The sequence below is a fragment of the Hemicordylus capensis genome, chromosome 3, assembly GCF_027244095.1.
Source record: "Hemicordylus capensis ecotype Gifberg chromosome 3, rHemCap1.1.pri, whole genome shotgun sequence".
Taxonomy (NCBI): Eukaryota; Metazoa; Chordata; class Lepidosauria; order Squamata; family Cordylidae; genus Hemicordylus; species Hemicordylus capensis.
This window is the reverse complement of record NC_069659.1, coordinates 195,900,621-195,922,814: the sequence shown is the minus strand read 5'-3', so window position 1 is coordinate 195,922,814 and position 22,194 is coordinate 195,900,621. Positions and strand designations below refer to the sequence as shown.

Genomic DNA, 22,194 nt, shown 5'->3' with positions numbered 1-22,194 from the left:
CTTTCAATCCATTGTGTCCTCAGATGCCCCTTTCTTATACACTCCATCATCAGGGCACGACCTGCCTTTGCTTACATCCCTGTTTCTCCAGTCACACATCCTGCAGTCGTCCCTCACACATCCTCTGCCCCCTTCCAATGCCACAAACACTCCTGGCACCAAGCTCCCACAATTTCATAAAAGCCCATCATCGCCACTGAAAAGCTACCATTCACTTTGTGCCTGCTCCCACTATCATTGTATATCTGAGGAGTGAGTCTCAAGTCAAAAGGGAGCAATAGGATGAACCTAGTTATTTATTCTTTCCCTCCCTCTTCAGGGTAAGCAGGGGCAGCCTTTGCATTTGTGTGCAACAACAGGATTGGCCTACACCACTGTCTAATTGACCTTCTCTGTGTATAGGAAACAAAGGGAGTGCAAGAGTACACTGTTAGGCCAGATGATTGCAAAGGCATCAGCTATGTCGGGGATGGGCTACAGGACATGAACTGGAGCTGGGTTAAGCTGAAGCTGCCACACCAATAATCACCACAACGCTAGACACCCAAGGAGAGGCAGGGCAGTCTCCAGGTTTCAAGGGGCCTCAACACCTTCAGGTAGGCCTCAAGAGAGTTGCTCTGCTACCACCACACAAAAGTTTTGGGCATAGAGGTGGTAGTCTCAGGGATCAACAGTGGACCCTTCTGAGGACCCTGGGCCCTTGGCAGTTGCCCAGTGATGCTGATCTGAGAAGCTGGCTCTGATGAGAGGTAACAATGAAGTGGAAACTGTGACAGGCATGAGGGCATCTTTTGTACTTTCATGAGATGAGATAGTGGAGTTCCATCCCATGGGTTAAAACAAGAACTCACTGGGCTGATTCTCATGATCAAATCCATGGTGGGTAAACAAAAAAACCTCTGAGATTCCGGCGACACATGTGCTCCCTCCCACAGTGTGTTGTGTGAACCCACGAAAAATTGGTAATCTCTGATTAACAGCCCACCAGCCTGACATTCACCCAGGATCAACAGTCAGAGGTCAAATTTAAGATTAAAGATGCCGGGTGGATGTCAGGTTTGTTGGAGATGCAGCTCCTGATGGTATTGACTCTTAGCACCAGCAACCCTATTGTCCACTAGGGGCATTAGGCATAGATATAGCCATTAAGGGCATTCTTGCTCTGACCATGCTTTCTCTACTCCGATTCCCCGTTGTTGGACTGATAATCTCAGGTTTCATTCTCTCACCTGGAGATGCAGACTTCCTTCTTCTCTGTCCCACTTCCTGTATGAAGCTAGCAACCTGCTGTGTAAGTCTTATCTATCTCCCTGATGGATTTCATATATAAACTACTTTATTTGACACTTTAACTCCATATTGTCTCCAGACAATATGAATGAGCAGTGCTCCCTTACCTGTGCACTTCCGCTGTAGCTGGGCCAGATAAAGAAAGCTCCGCCACTGCACTCTCTAACAAGGTTGTCATGCTACCAAATGGAGAACACTGATTTTTCCTGGGTTCACATGACACACTTTGCAGGAGCTCACATGCTGCTAGGATCTCATCTTTTCATTTAATGGCCATGGATCTGACTGGTGTGAACCAGGCCATTGAAAACCTGCATATCTTAAGGGGGGCAACATGGCAAAACTGGGGGAATTCTCACTTTGAGTAAAAGCTTAAATAAGCCACAATTTGCAGTTAAGGCCTAGGGCATGGTCTGAAGCCAACGATTCAGTTCTTCTCTCAGAGCTAATCAGATTTGGCACTATAATGTACCTGGGTGGAAATTTGTCTGAGAACCATTTGTAAGCTGCTCCACACATTTTGGAGAAGGAGTGAGGCATACGTCTGTAAATAATCTACACATTTAAAAAGAAGAAGAATACAATTTGATTCAATAAATTGTTATCTCAGCTTCCTGTCAGTCTTTGAAGAGCTAAGCACTTCTTGATTCACCTCTATGCCTTTTTTGTGTATTCTTTGCCTTTGATTCATGCTTTCTTTCGCCTCTGCTTTTTTGTTTTCAACTTAACACAAATCACACAAAGTTACATAAGGGCAGTTTCATAAAGAACAACATAGGGACATAGGAAGCTGCCATATACTGAGTCAGACCATTGGTCTATCTAGCTCAGTATTGTCTACACAGACTGGCAATGGCTTCTCCAAGGTTGCAAGGAGGAATCTCTCTCAGCCCTATCTTGGAGAAGCCAGGGAGGGAACTTGGAACATTCTGCTCCATCCCCTGAGGGGAATATCTTACAGTGCTCACATGTGGTATCCCATTCAAATGCTAAACAGAATGGACCCTGCTTAGCTAGGGGGATAAGTCATGCTTGCTACCACAAGACCAGTTCTCCTCTACACACACAATACACACACAAAACCCATAAAGAGCACAAAGAGCAAATAATGATTTTTTTGAATATTGAAATATAAAATCACAACTATGAAGACACAAATCACTCTGAGAAATTTCAGAGAGAAATTCACAAATTTGGAAGTGAATTCAAATGGGTCCCTCTTTTCCATTTTGTTCAAAAGGAAGGGGAAATATCTTGAGTCATTCATGGAGAAGCACTGAGTTTTGCACAGGTAGAATGCATAAAGGTCCTTCTTTCCATATGTCCTCAAATTACCCTCAAATTCAAGTTCAGGGGTATAGCTATAACTGAGTGGATGGGTTCAAAGAACCTAGGGCTCCCAGTTCCTGAGGGGGCCCCCCAGCTCTACCCCTTCCTATTTTCTTTATCTTCCTCACTCCAAGGGGCCGCCAGGGAGAGGGGTGAACCTGGGCCCAGTCTCCCCTAGCTATGCCTCTGCCTAAGATGTTCTAAGATTGTCATAAGAATCATCTTTCTCAACTGCTTCTCCTATATCATTGCCAATATCATTGCCAGCCTGCCTAACAGAGTTTTTAGCTCACAGTGTAGCACCTTTAATTCAAAACTTACACTCTGGCAGAAGTTTCCTTATATTTTGTTTCCATTTTGGGCTCTGCACAGAACAGGTACTTCCCATTGCCTTTCACATCCTTTGGCCCGCTCTATAAGGCTTCTCGCCAAAACCCATACCAATGAGTATGAGTGTCTTTGGACATCACATCAAACTGGAGGCAACCATGCCAAAGGTTCAGGTTTGTGGTTGTCCAAATGTGGGAGCTCACAGTTCTGTCACAAAAGTGGTCTGAGGTTTTCGATTCCAAACCTGAATTGGAAACTTTAGTTCCACTAGAGTTTCACCACCAAAACCGCAGGTCAGAAAGAGGCACTGTGTCATCCAAGGGCTTCTGCTGTGTAAAACTGGAGTTGAGGCAGGGGTGTAGCTATAACTGAATGGATGGGTTCAAAGAACCGGGACCCCGCAACTACAGATGTGCAAACCAGTTCAGGGGTTCGGTTTGGGGGATTGATGGTTCGGGGTCAAACCGAAACTCCCCACCCTGTTCCATCCGGACAGGGACTGACCCCACCCCACCGCCTGCCAGTTCGTGATTTGTTTTTAAAATTAATTTCCCCCCCTTTACCTCTAGCCCCTTCAGGGGGCTTCCTAAAGGCCGCAGGGGGCGGGCTGCAAAGATTCCCCCTCCCCCCGCCGGCCTCAGTAATCACTGCCACGGCCTGGTTTACCGCTTTTTTTCGGCCCGTTTGGGCCTGAGTATTTCAGCTTGGCGGCCATTTTTCCTGCCACTGCACATGCGCAAATGGCCTTTGTGAGGCCCTGGGCTATGCCATGCCTCACAGAGGCCATTTGCACATGCGTGGTAGCAGGCAAAATGGCCACGGCACCGAAAAACTCAGGCCCAAAGGGGCTGGAAAAAAAGCGGTAAACTGGTTTGGGGTGGTGATTACTGAGGCCGGCAGGGGGAGGAGGAACCTTTGCAGACCCCCGTGGCCTTTAGGAAGCCCCCCAAAGAGGCTAGAGGTAAAGAAATTTGTTTTTTAATTTTAACAAATCGCGAACCACAGCCAGACCAAACCGAACTGGGGAGGTTTGAAGGGGGGACCAACCGAACTGGTTTGGTCCGGTTCGAGTGCAGTTTGCACTTGAACTGGGCAAGCCGGTTCCATGCACACCCCTACCCCCAACTCCTGAGCCCCCCCAAACCCACCCCTCCCTATTTTCTTCATTATCTCCATCACTCCAAGGGGCCTCCAGGGAGAGGGGTGAACATGGGCCCCCTCTTCCTTAGCTACGCCCCTGAGTTGAAGGTAGGAAGCTCCTCCCTCTATCCTTCTCTGATTGGCTGTCACAGCTTTCCTTCATGTGAAGGAAGAAGCCAGCGCAGCCAGTTCCTCCCCACTTGTAGTCTCACAGACTGCTAATTGGCATCATCTGGGAGCACGGCGGGGAATGTGGGTAGTATGCCATTATGTGTAAAGGTGGCCTATATATTCATCTGCCAACAGAAGATAATATTTTGTGTATGAGATGAAATTGGATCAAGTTCACAAAAGCTCAAGCCACAACAAATTTTTAAATTGTTATACTGCAGCAGGATTCTTAGTTGGTTTTGTTACAACAGATTGACACAGCTACCACTCTGGAATATGTTACCATAGAAGGTACTTACTTGAGATATTTCTTCTGTGCTGATGCCATGAAATGTGTGTGTGTGTGTGTGTGTGTGTGTGTGTGTGTGTGTGTGTGTGAGAGAGAGAGAGAGAGAGAGAGAGAGAGAGAGAGAGAGAGAGAGAGAGAGAGATCTGCTATTGAACTAATGTATGTTCACTGCAGCAGTATGTGAGCATTTGAAATATACCATCAGGTACAATGGATATCCCACCTTAAGCAGTGCAGAGGGGAAATGCTTGACTAATAAGCAGAAGGTTGCCGGTTCAAATCCCCACTGGCACTATATAGGGCAGCAGCGATATAGGAAGATGCCGAAAAGCATCATCTCATACTGTTCAGGAGGAGGAGGCAATGGTAAACCCTTCCTGTATTCTACCAAAGAAAACCACAGGGCTCTGAGGGTGCCAGGAGTCGAAATTGACTTGACGGAACACTTTACCTTTACCTTACAATGAAAAGATACCTGGTTCTCAGCTGCATTACCATTTCCTTCCCCTGCATGTTGAACACATTTCGACTGAAGCAATACATGAACATTCTCAAATCTGAGCAGAGCAGCTAAAGGCATTCTCCAAAATTTACAATTAGCCAACCAACAATGGATTTAGAAGCTAGCTTTAGAGCTTGTGAATATTAAGCAAGAGTACTGAGGTCTTGAACTGCCATATTCTCTTCAGTTGCCACATAACACAGAGTAACAATTGCTAAAAGCAAACAAAGCTGTTGGATTCAGTAAGGAGTGTTCAGTACCAAAAGAGGCAATTGCTCATGATGCAGATTGTTCAAGAGGATTTAGAAGAGGATCTCATTAAAGAACTAGGACAGTAGTCATCATCATCATCATCAACAACAACAAGTAGATAAAATTCAGAATGGGAGAATGGCAGAGAAATGTGCATTAGGGGAAAACAAAACACCTCACAACCCCTAAGTACTCAGTATATAGCAAATATCTGTAGATAACAATATTTTCTATCAACAGCTCAGAACATAGAGAAACGTTTTTGCTTCCCTGCAACATTCCAGTTGCACTTTGAGCTGATGGCCCTCTAGGCATAAGCCTTGCTCTATGCTTGCCAGATGCCATTTCTGATTATTGCTGTGGTGCCAAGGCATTCCCCTCTTGCTGGGAAGGCAAGGGGGGGAAATCCTTACACCAGGCCATTTACAGAAGAAAACTATCATGATACATGCAGACAGAGAAATCAACCAGCAGCATATAGCGTCTGGTCAAAGTCTCTTCCCTAGACTTAGAAAGCCTAGGACATTTTGGACTTTTTAATTTAGGGGGGAAAGGTGACTAAGGGGGGACATGATAGAGGTTTAGAAAATTATGAATAGTGTGGGGAAAGTAGATAGAGAGAAAATATTATTCTTCTCCCACCACAGCAGAACCTAGAGTCAGTCAGTGGAAGTGACGGGCAGGAAGTTTGGCACAGACAAGAGGCAGTGCTTCTTTACACAGCGCAGGCGCGTAACAATGATAGGGCAAGGGGAGACAGTTGTCTGGGGGCCCCACTGCCTGGAGGGGCACCCCAGGGGCACCTCATGTGACTCCCCATTGCCCCCTGCCCAGCCCCATAGCCTCTCAGGCACTTGCCCTCTTCGTCGTCTCTCCTGCTTGTTCTGCTGGCCCGCAATCGAAGCAGCAGGCAAGCTGCCAAGAGCTCCTTTTCTCCCGCTTCTCAGCTGATCGGTGGGTGGGCGGGGCTTCCAGGGAGGCCTCCGTGTAGGCCGCAGTGAAGCCTGAACTCCAGTAGGGCCCAAGCCAGCCAGGAAGGAGGAGGCAGCCAGAGTGTTCTCTGCAGCAGAAGACCCTTTGCTGCCCTGCTTAACCCAGACCAGCATTTGCCAGGTAGAGTGTGAACTCCTTTTTGTGGTTACCTTTCCCGCCCCCCCCCCCCATATATAGGGATCTGCTTGCCATAGGGCTTGGATATGGGGGGGGGGAGGGACCGAGAAGTCTCTGAATATTTATTTTGAAACAGCTTGGAAAATTTGCTGACTTAAAAAAAACTATCTAAAAAGTCCTATAAGTGGCTTGTGTCATGGCAGAAAATTGCAAAAACTTCTGGAACAGTATTTTATTAATTTTATTTATTCATTCATTCATTTATAAATGCACTTATGTTCAAGTTGTTTTGCAACCCAGAAGGTCTGAGTGAGAACTGCGAAGCATGTGTGGTGCTTTTATTTTATTTTTCTTGTGTGTGAACTGCTCCCCAATAACTTGCAGGGACTTCAGGGTAAATCTGGCCAACATGTGAATGCAGCACCTCCATTCCAGAGGAGATGTGTCTTAAAGCGCTTTAAAAGCCTCCTGTGAAAAACCTCCTGCAATCAAACTTGACTGAATTTGTTCAGAATTCTGAGAAAACAAACATAGGCTCACCCTGCATGGTTGAAAGTCTCCTTTGCTAATCTGCAACGAGGGGCCCATTTTAATAATTCATCTTTCTAGTGTGTTCTAGGCATTAAAAGTAATACAAATGTATAGTACTCAATGTATATCACTATATATTGTGACGTGTGTGTGTGTATTCAGTGAAATGTATTTGCAGGCAGCATACTTATTTTGGAATATCAGACTTAAATCCTTGGGGGCCTGGGGTGTGCGGAGGCCCTGGACTTTGGGGGGGGGCCATTTTAAAATCTTGTCTCTGGGCCCACTCCAACCTTGCTACGCCCCTGACACAGCGCATAACTAATCATGGAAGTGCTGATGGGGCGTAGACGGCTTTAAAGGAGGTTTAGACAGATAAATGGAAAACAAGCCTATCGTGACTACCTCCATCATACTAATTGCTGTGGAGCAACAGTGCAAGAGGGCTACCCACTTCAGGGCTTCCTAGAGGAATCTAGTTGGCCACTACGGGCAACAGATGATAGATTACAGTACTAAATAGGCCTGTTGTCTAATCCAATAGGATTTTCCCTATATTCTTATGAGTAATGGGCTTTGTTCTGTTCTCATCTCTTTCTCTTCCACTGCCAACTTCATACCTTGTAACATTTTACAAATGAAAATAAGGTATCCTTCCTTCCTTCCTTCCTTTATGGACATTTTGCACCTGCAGCAAAAGCTAACTCTTCTCTGGAAGGAAGCTCATTTTTTAAGGAGGTGGAGCTTGGAAGCAGGAATATCCCTTCCCCATCTGCTGCTCAAGGTGCCTCATATTGTTCCATGATAAGTCAGGACTCCATGATAAATCAGGCCTAAGTCGGAATGAAGTTGAGCTGGACTACTAGCAAGTAGACAATGTTGCAACCTCTCTTGTGGAACTGAATCAGAGAGGATTATCTGTATTGCACAGATCAGACATATTGTTCACGGTTGTTTCTGGGCCTGTTCAGCTCTAGAGACAGAACAAGGCCTCTGTTGCTTCCCTCCCCACACACCCTCCCTCCCATTTCCCCATTGCAAAACTACAGATGGGTAGAAGGGGAAAAAACAACCAAACTGAATGCACAGAAATGCCTTTCCAGAGAGAAATGTCCTTTCCCGACTCTAACAAATGCAAGCGTATACTGTACATATAGGCTACAAATCAGATTTAAGTGAAGAGATTATGATCTTCTCATTATGGAAAGTTCCCAGCAGGATATGCAGCAACAATTCAAAAGGAAAGCAGAACATCTGGGAATATTAGGGAATTTTATAAAGCTTCAATATAACTGAAAGTGTCAGTACAGTGCAGTTCACCACGCCTTCAGCTTTACCACCCTCACCTCTCTGAAAGCTTACTTCTTTCAACAACTCAATTTTTTCTCCCTTATTGCCCCTTATGCCTGGAATTCCCTCCCATACACAGTTCTCACTCTTCCCTGCTCTGCTTCTCCCCATCTCTCTCTCCCCGCTTTCAAATCCTTCCTCAAAATTCATTTTTCCTATGAACCTATTGATTTCACCATTTAGTCCACATCCTCTACTGAGTCTAAGCCTACGTATGTGTCACTGAATTGTCTGCATCCTCCTTGACTGTTTACCATCACCTTCATCTTCCTCCCGTCCCCCTGAAACCTCCATTTGTGTCAAATTATAGATCATAAGCTCATCAGGGCAGAGACATGTCTTCTTGTATGTTACTCTGTAAAGCATTATGCAAATTGATGGAACTGTGTACTTAATAACAATAATTAATAACTAGCTGACCAAAAAAAAAGGATATTGTTTACTGTGTCGCAGTTTGAGACTGGCATGGTTATGCACATCCTGATCTAAAATATCCTGAGTATTCATCTATTTGGATAGCAGTTTGGATGCTGCAGCTGTTGCAAAATTCCACTGCCTGTCTCTTGACAAGGTCACAGAAAACATATTAAGCTTGTTCTTGCTCAATCGCGCTGGCTGCCAATTAGCTTCCAGGCCTCATCCAAAGTGCCGATTCAGACCTGTGAAGCCCTAAATAGATTATGTCCTCTATAACTTTAGGAACATCTCCCACAAGTGCCTTCCTGTGCCCGGAGATCAGCCAGAAATCAACAGCAGTGGCACTGTAATAATACTGCCTGACCAGCCCCACTTCAACATGATTAGGGTGCACTATGAGCATGCACCTCCTTCCTGTTGTGCTGTTCCCTAATCACATTGAGGGTCTGATTTGAACTGTCTCCCTTGTACCTTAAATACCACTTTAAAGTATCACGTAAACTGTAAAAAGAGGGGAGGTTTTGATGACCTCCCCACCGCTCCGGTGATTAGACAGCATCACCTCAGCATACTGGGAAGGGGGCAAGATGATGATGTACTTACATCCCTAACCACACAAGAGCAGGACCAGATGGACAGTATAATCCAAACCAGTCCCTGACCTTTGTTGCAAGATGAAATAAATCTAGGAGAGACTGCACCTCAGAAGACAGAATCAAGATCCAAAACAATCTCGACAGGCTTGAGCATTAGGCATAGGCCAACCAAATGAAGTTGATCAGAGTCAAATGTAAAGTCCTGGATTTGGGTAAGAATAAAAAGTAAATGCACAAGTATATGATGGGACAGACCTGACTTGGAAGCAGTTTTCATGGAAAGCATCTAGGTGTCTTAGTGAACCACAAGTAGAACATGAGCTGGCAATGTGATGTAGTTGCAGAAAAAGCTAACGGAATCATGATGGCCAGTTTACAAGGAGGAATAGTCCACTCTGTTCTGTGCTGGCCAGAAAAAGCTCACCTGGAATATGAGAGCTGGTCTTGTGGTAGCAAGCATGACTTGTCCCCTTAGCTAAGCAGGGGCTGCCCTGGTTGCATATGAATGGGAGACTAGATGTTTGAGCACTGTAAGATATTCTCCTTCAGCGACAGAGCTGCTCTGGGAAGAGCATCTAGGTTCCAAGTTCCCTCCCTGGGAATAGGGAGGGATTCCTGCCTGCAACCTTGGAGAAGCTGCTGCCAGTCTGTGTAGACAATACTGAGTGAGATGGACCTATGGTCTGACTCAGTATATGGCAGCTTCCTGTGTTCTTATGTTCCTATTCTGTGTTGACTTCTGGGCACTGCATTTTCAGAAGGCTATTGATAAACTTGAATGTGTTGAGAGGATGGCAATAAAGATGCTGAGGGATAAGAACATAAGAACAGCCCTGCTGGATCAAGCCCAAGGCCCATCTAGTCCAGCATCCTGTTTCACACAGTGGCCCACCAGATGCCGCTGGAAGCCACAGGCAGGAGTTGAGGGCGTGCCCTCCCTCCTGCTGTCACTCCCCTGCAACTGGTACTCAGAGGCATCCTGTGTTTGAGGCTGGAGGTGGCCCACAGCCCTCTGACTAGTAGCCGTTGATAGACCTTTCCTCCACCTTGAAGCCAATTCCTATGAAGAATGGTTTTCCAGTTAGTTTGGAAAAGAAAAGACTAAGGTAAGATACAACTGCTGTATTCAGATTCTGCAGGGCTTTTCGCAGAGAAGATGGAGTGGACGTGATCTCTGTTGTTTCAGGCAGCAACAGAGAGGGCAGGACTAGAATCGATGGGCTGAAGCACAAAGAAGCAGATGTGGGCCTGACATTGGGGAGGATTTCTTAATGGTAAGAGTTGTTTGACAGTGGAACAGTCTGTCTTGTGCAGTGGTGGGCAGAGGATTTCAAACCAGGGGTATTGCTGGGGTGAGCAGGCCGCTCCCGTTCCTTAGCAGCCTCCACTCCTGTCTGTGGCAGCGCATGTGCCCCATGACCATTGGCAGCCCTGCCGCAAGTTCCTCAGCCATCACTTGGGCAGCCTGCCTGCCTGCCGGGGGGGGGGGAATGCCACTTGCTGCTTGAGCCCATCACTGCCTGCCGCATCATCCCACTGCTTCACATGCCGCTGGCTTCCCAGGTGATGGGAAAGGAGGGAAGCACAAAATGGGGGCTTCCTCCTACCACCTAGCCCAGAACTGGCAGCAAAAGAAGAACACGCCTAGGAGTTCCGGGCCGGGTGGAAGCTCCCGTTCAGTGATTTCCTCCTTTCTCACTGCCCAGGAGCTGGCTGCATGGGGAGCAGTGGGGCGGGAGGTGGGGCGGGTGGTGGCGAGCTGAGAGCGAGCAGCCGGGGGCAGGAGTGGGTACTTGGCTGGTGGGGGAGGGGGGAGGGGAGACGAGAGGTGGCTTCCAGATGCTGGGCAGCTTGTGTCCTTTGAACACGTTCGCCCAATTATAGCTCTGCCTGTGCTGCATACAGAGGCTGGACAGCCATCTGTCAGGCATGCTGTAGCAGTTTCCTGCACTGAGCAGAGGGTTGGATTAGAAGACCTCCAAGGTCTTTTCCAACTCTCAGCTGCTATTATTCTAGCTGTCAGGTGACATCTTTGCACAGGTTATGGAACCAGGTTACATCCTTCCTATAGTCTCAAATTTATAAAAATCTTGGCACTTCTCTCTTAGGTATAATGAATGCTACGTCCATCACTCTTCTCTGTGAAATCTGCCATTCTGATCTGCCTTGTCCTCCGTGTGGAATGGAACCAAATCTAGGAGCTCTTTCCCCTTTTCCCAGATTAACTTGTTTCCCCCCAGAGTATATTGTTATTAGGGGTGAGATGAAACTTGCCATAAATTGTGCGGATAAAATTTGGGGGCAAAGTGGGGAACAATGGGGGGGGGGGTTGAACTTTTCAAAAGGCTTGGGGACTTCTTCTCTTGCCTTTGGTGGTGCAGCAGAAGCGGTTGCCCTTTTTAGCCTCCTCCCACCTTCCTTGAAGTAAATTTTTGCTGCTGCCAGTGGTGGTGGGCGCACAACTCCTATCATGGGCTGGCAGCTGGCAGGTGCCATTTTCTTCCCCATCATGCCCTAGCTGTAGGATTGCTCCAGGACATCGTGGAGAAGAAATGTGAGGAGAAGGGAGGGGAGGTTGCTTGCTGCTTGGCAGCTGCCTAGAGGACTTTTACTACCACTGTGGTTAAAGAGAACCACCGGCTGCTACTGTTGCGCCCCCAGTGATAAAAGAAGAAACCTTTCAAAAAAATTCTGCCCCACCTCCATGGGTTCTCCACTTTTGCAGTGTGCAGAGCAGAGCCCAAAAACAGAGAGGGGGATTTTGGATCAGTCCTAACCTGCAGATGATCAATCATCAACCAATCTTTTGTTAGGTTAATAGGTCTGAATGGTAGGCTGATGGGAGCTAAAGCTTAGAAGCTCTTTGCCTCTTGAAGTCCCTATGGAAATATCTGGGCATAGTTCCTTTCAATATGCCCAGCCCAGCAGTCAGGCACACCCAGAATGAATGAGTGTGGGTGGGGAGTGGTTTGGTATTTGTCTGGAGGAGGGCGGTCTGTGCTAGTTCCCGTGATCTTGCACTGGATCATCGGTTGTATAATGGAACATCCTACTTTACAACAGCCTATCAGTATTAACCAAAATTCAAAACATGCTCCAGCAGCCTCACTAGTTCACTTCTCCCCACACATACTGGTGAGATTGTAGTTGCAATCTATCTATAAAACAGAACAAAAGCGGCAACTGGATCTTTTGCCTTATGAAACCGCATTGAAATGCTGATTTCCTTCCAATATGCCCAGTTCAGCATTTGGTCACTCATACACATGCACAGACACAGCATGCTCCCTCCTGAAGTCGCCGGAGGTTCTTGGGTGCAGGTGTACGCATGCATGCAAATAATTGTGGAGTAGAGTACAATGTGGGATGATGCTGAAAGGCATCATCTCATACTGCATAGGAGATGGCAATGGTAAACCCCTCCTGTATTCTACCAAAGAAAAACCACAGGGCTCTGTGGTCGCCAGGAGTCAATGGCACACTTTACCTTTACCTTTAGAGACAGTGGAGTGGACTGACATTGCATTCTCCATCCTTCTGTTCTGATGGTCAACTGTACAGCCTTTCTGTGCAGTTGCAGCCTATCTTTTTGTAGGGTCTTTGTATGGGTGGGAGGGGCAGGTGAATGAGTGAAGTGCTGTGCTTCACGCTGTTTCTGTTTCTTTGCAGAATCTGCTGGTCCATAGAACCTGCATTACAGGAGCAGTCTATCCACATGTATCAAATCCTCCCTCAATCCCATGCTTTGTCATAGGAATCTCCAGGATACGGCCCTCCCCATGTGGAAACTGACAAGACAAAATGTACTTAGATAAAAGCCCCCAAACAGCAGCTTCAAATTTCTCAATTTCAATGAGTTTTTACCACTCACCCCATGGTTCCCAGTTGTGCTAATGGCACGCCTGCTCTGCATACATCTTCATAATCAAACAGGAGACAACCTCTTTATGTCATACACAACATTTGCATGAACAATTATATTTCACATCATCTCTTTGCCTTTCATGGCTTAGTCTGCAGGACTGTAAGTGAAGCACTAATGCTGTGTATGTGTTGCTGCTATTTTTTCCTAGAAAAAATGTGAATTGCAACTACTCCCAACTTCCCAGCATTTTGAACAATTCATTCAAAAACGCTTTGATAATTGAACAGCAGCACTAGGTAGTTTTCTACAACTATTATGTAATCAATTCCTCTTCAAGTAATATTACATGTAACTTCGATTTGACATTCCTTCATCCAACCAGATTGCACACACACTTCCCCACAGCATGTATTTCACAGCAGACCTGTAGTAGAATAATCTCAAACTGCTATGGGAGTGGCTGGGAAATCTCAGGCGAAAGTTGGGCAGAAGTCAGGGACTGGCATGAGAATGGGAGTGTGGTGGGTTCAGAAGACATGCCCACCAAAAGCTCATGCTCCCCTGGAGCCTCTGGTTCTTGTCTTCCTGACTTCCAAGCAGCCGTGTGAACCAGCCCTATATGTAACAGGATGCTGCTATCTTTTCCTGCTATAAACAACATATTCATAGCTTCTTGAGGAGCAGCTGGATTGTCTGTAGCTTTCAGGCTGTCAGACTGGTGAATTACTGTTGAAAGGAGGGTGGGGTTCTTGTTTCGCATTGTAGCTATGCCCATCTGCCTTTTATAATGGTTCAGGTAACTAACCCCTCCCTCTCGGGGACCACAAATTGCCAAATATCCATGCGGTACTGCCCATTGAAAGGCTTTGGGCCTTCATTTTCATGCCTGTGACTTGAAGCATCACAAAATACATGCTGTGGAATGAATAATTTCCTATCTAAAAATATATTTATAAAGTATAACACTTAATAGTTAAAATTGTCATTCACTGTGCCCCTATGTGTGCAGCGTCCTAGGCAGCTGCTTTGCTCACCTACCCCTCATCCCCACTCTGTATTGAAATACAGATTTAGTTTGAAAGCAGCTTTTGAGAAGACAAGGCTCAGACCAGGGAGGGAGCAAACTTTTGTTTTCTTTCAGAAAGAAAGAGAGAGAGAGAGAGAGAGAGAGAGAACAACAATTTAGATACTGATTTTTAACAAAATTGTCCAAAGCGAGTGGGGTGGGGGGAGAGAGAGGGAGAGGGAGGGGGAGAGAGAGAGAGAGAGAGAGAGAGCACAAGGGGGAAATAACAAGGTAAGTTTCTTAGGGCTAGTCTTTTCCAGGGTTTGATTTCTGGCTGGCTGGGGATTGTTTTTGAAAGGGCAGTTTCAGTTTAAGTTGTGCCTAGAAAGACAGTAAGTGAGTCACACAGCTTGTGGGAGGGGCCACATTCCGGAAATGGCTCAGGCTGGAAACAGCTCTTGAGAAGGCAAGGCTCAGACCAGGGAAGTTTTGCTATCTGGAGCTTTCTGAACAAGAGATTGCTAACAGATATCAAAAGAGTTTTGCATGGAGTTTAGTGGGGAAGTGTGTAGTGTAGTGCACAAGCAGCCACCCTTTATCACAAAGGAGACACCCAGCATGAGGAGAAGGTACTACCCTACTTTTGTAATTTTCTAGGAGGAAAAGCTTAAAACCTCTAATTAGCTGGCCGCTGCAGCTGAGACCTAGCTTTCAAGCTCTAGATATTCTAACTAGCCAATAAAACCAGTTATGAAGGTAGAATGCCAGCAGGGGAGGGGGTGGGTTCTTCCCAGTGTATTGCATGGAGTGTTGCATGTATGGATATCTGGTTATCTGCCTGAGGGGCAGAAGTCATGAGTGTGCGCTCGGTGCACATTGCTCCTGGCTCTCAAGGAACAGGTTCATTCCCTCGGAGCCAAGGTGACTGCCTTGGAGAAGCTCAGGGAGGCAGAGAAGTACGTAGGTGAGACCCTCAGGGATGTGAGGTTCTCACATTCCTGGAAGAGGCATCTGACTCCCAGGTTGACAGCTCCTCTGCTGTCATGGAGATAGAAGGTCTCGGGACATCAGTCTAATCCTCCCAAGAGTTCTGAAGCAACTCAAATGTTAAATTGCTGATCCTAGCAAAAATATGTGAATTGTCCCTACAATCAGGCTTTGTACCATGCGGTACAAAGTAGCTTTGTACTGGAAAGTAGCTAATGTAATTGCAATTTTCACAAAGGGATCCAGGGGGGATCCTGGAAACTACAGGCTGGTTAGCTTAACTTCTGTGCCAGGTAAATTGATGGAAAGTATACTTAAGGACAAAGTTGTTAAACATACAGAAGAACAGGCCTTGCTGAAGGAGAATCAGCATGGCTTCTGCAAGGGCAAGTCTTGCCTCACTAACCTTTTGGATTTCTTTGAGTGTGTCAACAGGCATGTGGATAAAGGTGATCCAGTTGACATAGTATTCTCGGACTTCCAAAAAGCTTTTGACAAAGTTCCTCAGCATAGGCTCTAGAGTAAACTTAGCAGTCATGGGATAAGGGGACAGGTTCATGTGTCCAAGGACAGGAAACAGAGGGTAGGAATAAATGGACAGTTTTCTCAATGGAGGGAAGTAAGAAGTGGGGTCCCCCGGTGATCTGTGCTCAGACCAGTGCTCTAACTTGTTCATAAATGATCTAGAACCAGTGAAGTGGCCAAATTTTCAGATGACACTAAACTATTTAGGTTAGTAAAATCCACAACAGATTGTGAGGAGCTCCCAAAGGATCTCTCCAAACTTGGTGAGTTTAATGTAAGCAAGTGTAAAGTGATGCATATTGTGGCAACAAACAAACAACAAACAAACAAACACCTAACTTCACATAAACACTAATGGGGTCTGAGCTGTCAGGATCCTGGTGGACAGCTCATTGAAAGTGTTGACTCCGTGCGTGGCAGCGGTGAAAAAGGCCAATTCCATGCTAGGGAATATTAGGTAGGGGATTGAAAATAAAAATGAAAATATTATAATGCCCTTATACAAATCTATGGTGCTGTCACATTTGGACTGTGTAGTCATGTGCTGTGTACAGTCCTGGCCACTGTATCTTAAGAAGAACATTGTAGAACTGGAAAAGGTGCAGAAGAGGGTAGCCAAGATTAACAGGGGCCTGGAGCACCTTCCTTATGAGGCAAGGCTACAGCATCTGAGGCTTTTTAGTTTGGAAAAGAGGCAACTATGGGGAGACATGATTGAGGTGTATACAATTATGCATGGAGTAGAGAGAGTGGAAAGAGAGAATTGTTTTCTCCCACCCTCAGAACACAAGAACCAGGGGTCATCCCATGAAACTGAAGGCTGGGAAATTTAGCACCAACAAAAGGAAGTACTTTTTCAGACCGCACATTACTAATCTATGGAATTCTCTCCCATGGGATGTGGTGACGGCCACTAGCTTGGATGGCTTTAAGAGGGGCTTAGACAAATTCATGGAGGACAGGTCTCTCAATGGCTGCTAGTCTGGTGCCTATAGGTCACCTCCAACCTTAGAGCCAAGATGCCTCTGAATACCAGTAATAAGGGAGAAACAGCAAGAGAGAGGGCATGGCCTCACCTCTTGCCTGTGGGCTACTTGGAGGCATCTGGTGGGCCACTGTGTGAAACAGGATGCTGGACTTCAGAGGCCTTGGACCTGATCCAGCAGGGCTGTTCTTATGGTTTTATGTAGTTCTAATATGGTCATGCCCGGCCTTGCAGAGGCCATTTGCGCCTGCATGGCAGCATCCAAAATGGCTGCCGTGCAGAGCTCTGTAGGCCTGAATGGGCCAAAGAACCAGCTGGATGGAGTAATTACAGAGGCTGGTGGGGGGAGGGGGAACCACTGCAGAAACACACACACACACACACACACCGCACTTACTTTACTTTTTAAGATCAAAGCTAAAAATTCAGTAAAGGAAACTCCTCAAGTCCTCCCCCTCCTGCCATGGCTATGGGTCTGAGATGCAGTCTCAGATTGCGATTTTTTAAAAAAAGTTATATATATATATATATATATATATATATATATATATATATATATATATATATACTAGTAATTTGAAGCCCGTTATAATAACGGGCGCTAGCCCATGTATTTCCCCCCGCGGCCGCCGCCGCCGACCGGCCACGCGCCCTCCCAGCTGCTTTTTCATCCAAACCGCCGCCCCCCCCCCCATGTTTAAGGGCCAAATCGGCCCATGCACTTACCCCTGCCCTCCGCAGTGCAGAGAAAAGGGGCCTGACGGGGCCAGAGCGCCGCCGCTTCGCCCCTACTTCCGCGGCGGCGGCCACCGCCATCGGGGCCAGTCGGCCCACCACGGCCGCCGCTGCCTCACCCGCACTCATTGTCACCATGGCGGCGGTGGCCGCCATCGGGGCCAGTCGCCCCGCCGCAGCCACCATCACTTCTGTCTGAGGCCGCGGCTCTGCCGCCGCCTCGCCAGCATTCTGCTCCCGTTGGCGGCGGCCGCTTCTCCTAGGCCACCGCTTCTCGGGCTCCAACATGGCCGCCGGAGTCTGGGCGGCCGTGTCTTTTAGGGCCGATCTGGGCATGCGCTCTGCGCATGCCCAGAATGGCCCAAAAAGACACGGGCAGCACGGCTGCACGCTTAAGGCTTTTATGGTATAAGGATATATATATAACTTTTTTTAAAAAATTGCAACCTCCACTCTGGGGTTCAGTCCAGGGCCGGACAGAACAGGGGGTGGTTCACTTCGATGCTGAGCCATTGAACCAAACCAGCTTGACATTGAACCCATTCCACATCTAGCCGGTTTGCACATCCCTAGCTGCAATGCATTATTTTCAATGGAAAGCACACTTGGATGTGCCCCTAAGTACTTTCCATTCAGAATAACACAGCGCAGGCAGACTGCATCTCAGACCCATAGCCATGGCAGGAGGGGGAGGACTTGAGGAGTTTCCTTTACTGAATTTTTAGCTTTGATCTTAAAAAGTAAAGTAAGTCTGTTGCTCTTACTAGGGATGTGCAAACAGGTTCGGCATCAAACTGGTCAGGTTCGATGGCTCAATATCAGACCAAACCCCATGGTTCGGTTCACCATCAAGCCAAACCCCCCGGCCTGTTCGGGGGGTTCTACAGTTAATTTTTTGTTTAAGTTTTTAACATAAATAAAATTCACTGCTGTGCTCCCAGGGCTCCTAGGGCTTCTCCAAGGCCACGGGAGGGTCTCCAGAAGTTCCCCCTCCCCACTCTGGCCTCCATTATATTCCAAATTGCCCAGTTCAGGGGGTCTTCAGCCCATTCTGGATCTCACTCCCGTGGCGGTGGCCATTTTGGCTCATTTTGGGTCATGACCACACAGAGGCCCATTAGGCATGTGTAGCAGCTTCCAAAATGGCCACCGCCATGGGGGTGGGGCCCGGGACAGGCCAAGGAATGCGTGAACCAGGCAATTTGAAATATGATGGAGGTCAGCGGGGGAGAGGGAATTTCTGGAGCAGTGATTTCTTTCTTTCTTTTTCTTTAAATTTAAATTTAACTCACGAACCCCCCGAACCCAAACCAAGCCCAGGGAGGTTCAAGGCACACAAAACTGGACATGCCTGTTCTATTTTGAGTCTGGTTCGGACTCTTACATGAGCCAGCTGGGGTGGTTGATACAATCTGGGTGGGGGGAGAATGTGCACAGTGATTTTTGACAAATTCTGCACCCCTAGATATGGAAAATAGGGGACAGCATTGCAACACTTTCAGTTTTCAGTGTGTTATCATGGTTTTTTTGTCCTGACCATAGGGCCTGTTGTGATCAAATTGCAATAGTGTTGTAAAAGCTTTTAAAAATTCTAAAAAAACAAAAAAAAAACTACCATAATTCTTTATCAATGTTCTCAGAGGAATGGAAATGAACATTGGCAGGAATGGCCCCCAAAGAGTACTCCATGGAGAGAGTACAGCAGTCTGTTCATTGTTACCCTAACCTTGACCCTACCCTAACCCTGACCTAACCTCTTTGCAAAAATGACTGCAATTTTACCCTACTCATTTGGGGGTAGGAATAAAGAAGGGGTGATAACACAGAGAAGACTGTAGGTGCAACATTACTATCACCTATCACCTATCTCCATCTTTAGAGGAGTAGATGTTGCCAAACATTACTATAAGCATTCATCCCAAGATGGTACCAATGTCCAAAATTTGAGGGCCTGGCTCATGGACTATATGTAGGTCTCAGTAAAGGTGTGGAAGCAATATTCTACTCAACTGCTCAGTAAAATGTTAGCATAGTCTTGCCTTCCACAATTTCCTCCAATCAGTGCAAAAGCACTGGAATAAGTGGCATGCATGAAGGACTTTTTCTTCTTCTTCCCCTATTTGCATTAAGGACATATTCATATTGAATACATTTTTTAAAAAATTATACAATTAAAATTAAACAAATGAAGCTGACTATATTTAAATTCTGACAGTTCATCATTGATTGTGACCTTAGGCTCCTTCACCATAATGTTGCTGTTTATGGGCATGCTGCATCTATCATTTCCCACCCCAACAAAGACCCAGATGCACATTTGGATCTGTTTCTGATCCACCCTACTGTCGTGTCCCTTACACTGCAAAGGAGCCTTCTCCATCACAGTTCAAAAGGTCCTTTGGTGGGGTGGGGGTGGGGGAGGGGGACAAACTGAACTTCGAGAAGACCTGTCTGATGGCACTAGCAATTCTATCCTTTAAACTGTGAAGAGCCATTGCTTGTTCCACTTTAAAGGATCCTGGAGTTTTAGAAAGCAAAGATGTGCACTCTCTATCTAGTTTGCCCATTTCAGCTTTGAGCACACTTCCCACTTCCCAGTTTAAAGGATCCTGTGGGTTGAACCTCTATGCACTGAGAGGTTGTGAGCCTTGGGACACAAGTCGTCCCAGGACTAGAGGTGTGACTTAAGTATGAAACAAATACAGCAATGCTTCTTTTCTTATATGCTTTTTTGATGCCATGGTTTGCTATAGTCTTGAGCCCCAAGCCTGGGAGTCAATTTCCCAGCTGAACTATGAAGACAATCTCTGGAATCTTTAGTGTGAGGCAGACAGATATGATATGGTATCACCTTCCTCTAGACTATTCAAGACTGAGTGGGATGCTGTTTTCATAGAAGCTTTCCAGACAACACAAAACACTTATTTCTACTTGGGGTTATTTGTGTGCTAACCCCAGCCTAGCACTAGCACTGTATTGTTAGCCTCAGAAATAAATGAGGTGGAGGTGAGGTGGAAGTGATAAGACAAATCCTTTCTGTGAGGATGTCTTCCCCTCTTTAAAAAGAGTCTGGGAAATGTGCAGAGCTGCACTGAACAGGGGGAGTGTACAGCCTTAAAAATAGTAAATTTTAAAAGGGAGGGAAGAAAAAAGTTCACAGAATGGTATATTTGCTGGTATTCGCCACTGTTTAAAAATTAGATGATGTTCCTGCACTTCCATGGTACAGCTGGGTAACATGCACCCTCAAGATTTTTTGAGGAGTGGGCATGGAAAAAGCATAGAAAATCTAACTTTTAAAGAATACACAGAGAATGATACAGGCATGGGAAGGTAGGAGTTATGTTACACGCTTGCCATGATGACAAGATTCTAGCCGGTAGGTTCTTGTGATACTTATGCAATTGCATTCCTGTCATATAGCATTCATGATCAAAATTGATGTGCTACCCTGGGGAGGAATTGTACTTCCCAGAGACAAAATGCTACAGGTTGAGTCCTGGAAAACTTTGATTTGTCCACAAAAGAAGCAATGCTTTCAGGAAAGATATCTGGATATGGTGCAACAGCCAACAATTGCACACAATTGTGCTGGGGGAAAAAGACTGGAAGAAAGGCTCAGCTGAAACAATCCTTCAACAGTCATCTGAAGAAACCATCTTCAACTAAAGGAGCAGGGAGGATACAGAGTAAAGAGGCATATCTGTGCACACAGTACCTGGGTGTACAAGGCTTGGACACCCTTGGGACCTGTGTTGCTCCCAGATTTCAGAAGAGCAACAGGACTATCTGAGATATGGGCATTTATTTTAAAAGGTACAGTAGTGCTGTACAACGTTTTGCCAAAACGGAATTTTTCAAAGGTCTGTAGTGTTACAACTCAGAAAACATTAAAAAAAAAAAAAAAATCTGGCACTTTGTATATTTCCCAACTTCTACACACACAAACACAAACACACACACACACACATGAAAAACACCTTGAAATGGAAACAGCTTAAAATGTAAAATGCAGGCATTTTAGTACACATGTGAGCTGCCAGTGCTGCATAATACACACCCCACCCCACAGACCCCTATTTTTCCTGCTTCCACGTTGGACAACAAACATAGGTACTGCTTGCCTGTGTGTGCACAAGGCTGGCGTTCCTTTCTCCGCCATGCCTCCCAGCAGTGAATCCCCTCCATGGTCCACCAGTATCAAACGAGTGTGTTGTCCATTTCCCAGCAACAAGAGCTCTTGTTACAACGTTATTGATTGGTTTTCATACAGACAGATGGCTTGTCGAGGCCCCTCTCCCCCCTTCGCCAAGGAATCCACCTCTGTATGGGCTGATTGTTGCCTCTCGAGAGGATAGGATTGCACAGGGAGACCACCCTCTGCGCAGCATCCTTCACCCAGACCTCAGACTGTAATAAATAGAGCCAGGCTGAGTGATAATAAAAGCAATTGAGTGGGTTACCTGTGCAGGCATAAGATTTATCTCTCTTCATATTTGAAGTGATTGTTTTATTGAGTTCTCAGTATGATTCGGATGCTCTTTATTTATTTATTTAGTGGTGGGATTTTACAGCCTGGCCTGGCATCTCCTTTCATTTTCCCAAATGGGATCCAGGAAAAAGGCTGAGAAAAGGATCATCATCCTTTTGAAATGAGCCCGTTCAAGGAGGGATGTTAACACAATGACCATCCTCCCTGCCCCCCACCCTGCTGCCCACCTCCACCCAGTGCTACAATGGCTCTGGCTGTGATTCTGGCAGGAATGGTGTGATCCTTAAAGAAA

General features: G+C 46.3%; 1 protein-coding gene and 1 long non-coding RNA gene across 2 annotated transcripts in view; one reads left to right on the top strand and one right to left on the bottom strand.

Annotated features, from left to right (window-relative positions):
* Nucleotides 1-22,194, bottom strand: part of PAX2 (paired box 2) — a 195,338-nt gene that overhangs the window by 150,804 nt on the left and 22,340 nt on the right. The gene's annotated exons all lie outside the window — the stretch shown is intronic.
* Nucleotides 6,306-13,124, top strand: LOC128352001 (uncharacterized). Its single transcript, XR_008320165.1, has 3 exons — nt 6,306-6,416; nt 10,438-10,581; nt 12,977-13,124. It is a non-coding gene; the product is annotated as an uncharacterized LOC128352001 (long non-coding RNA).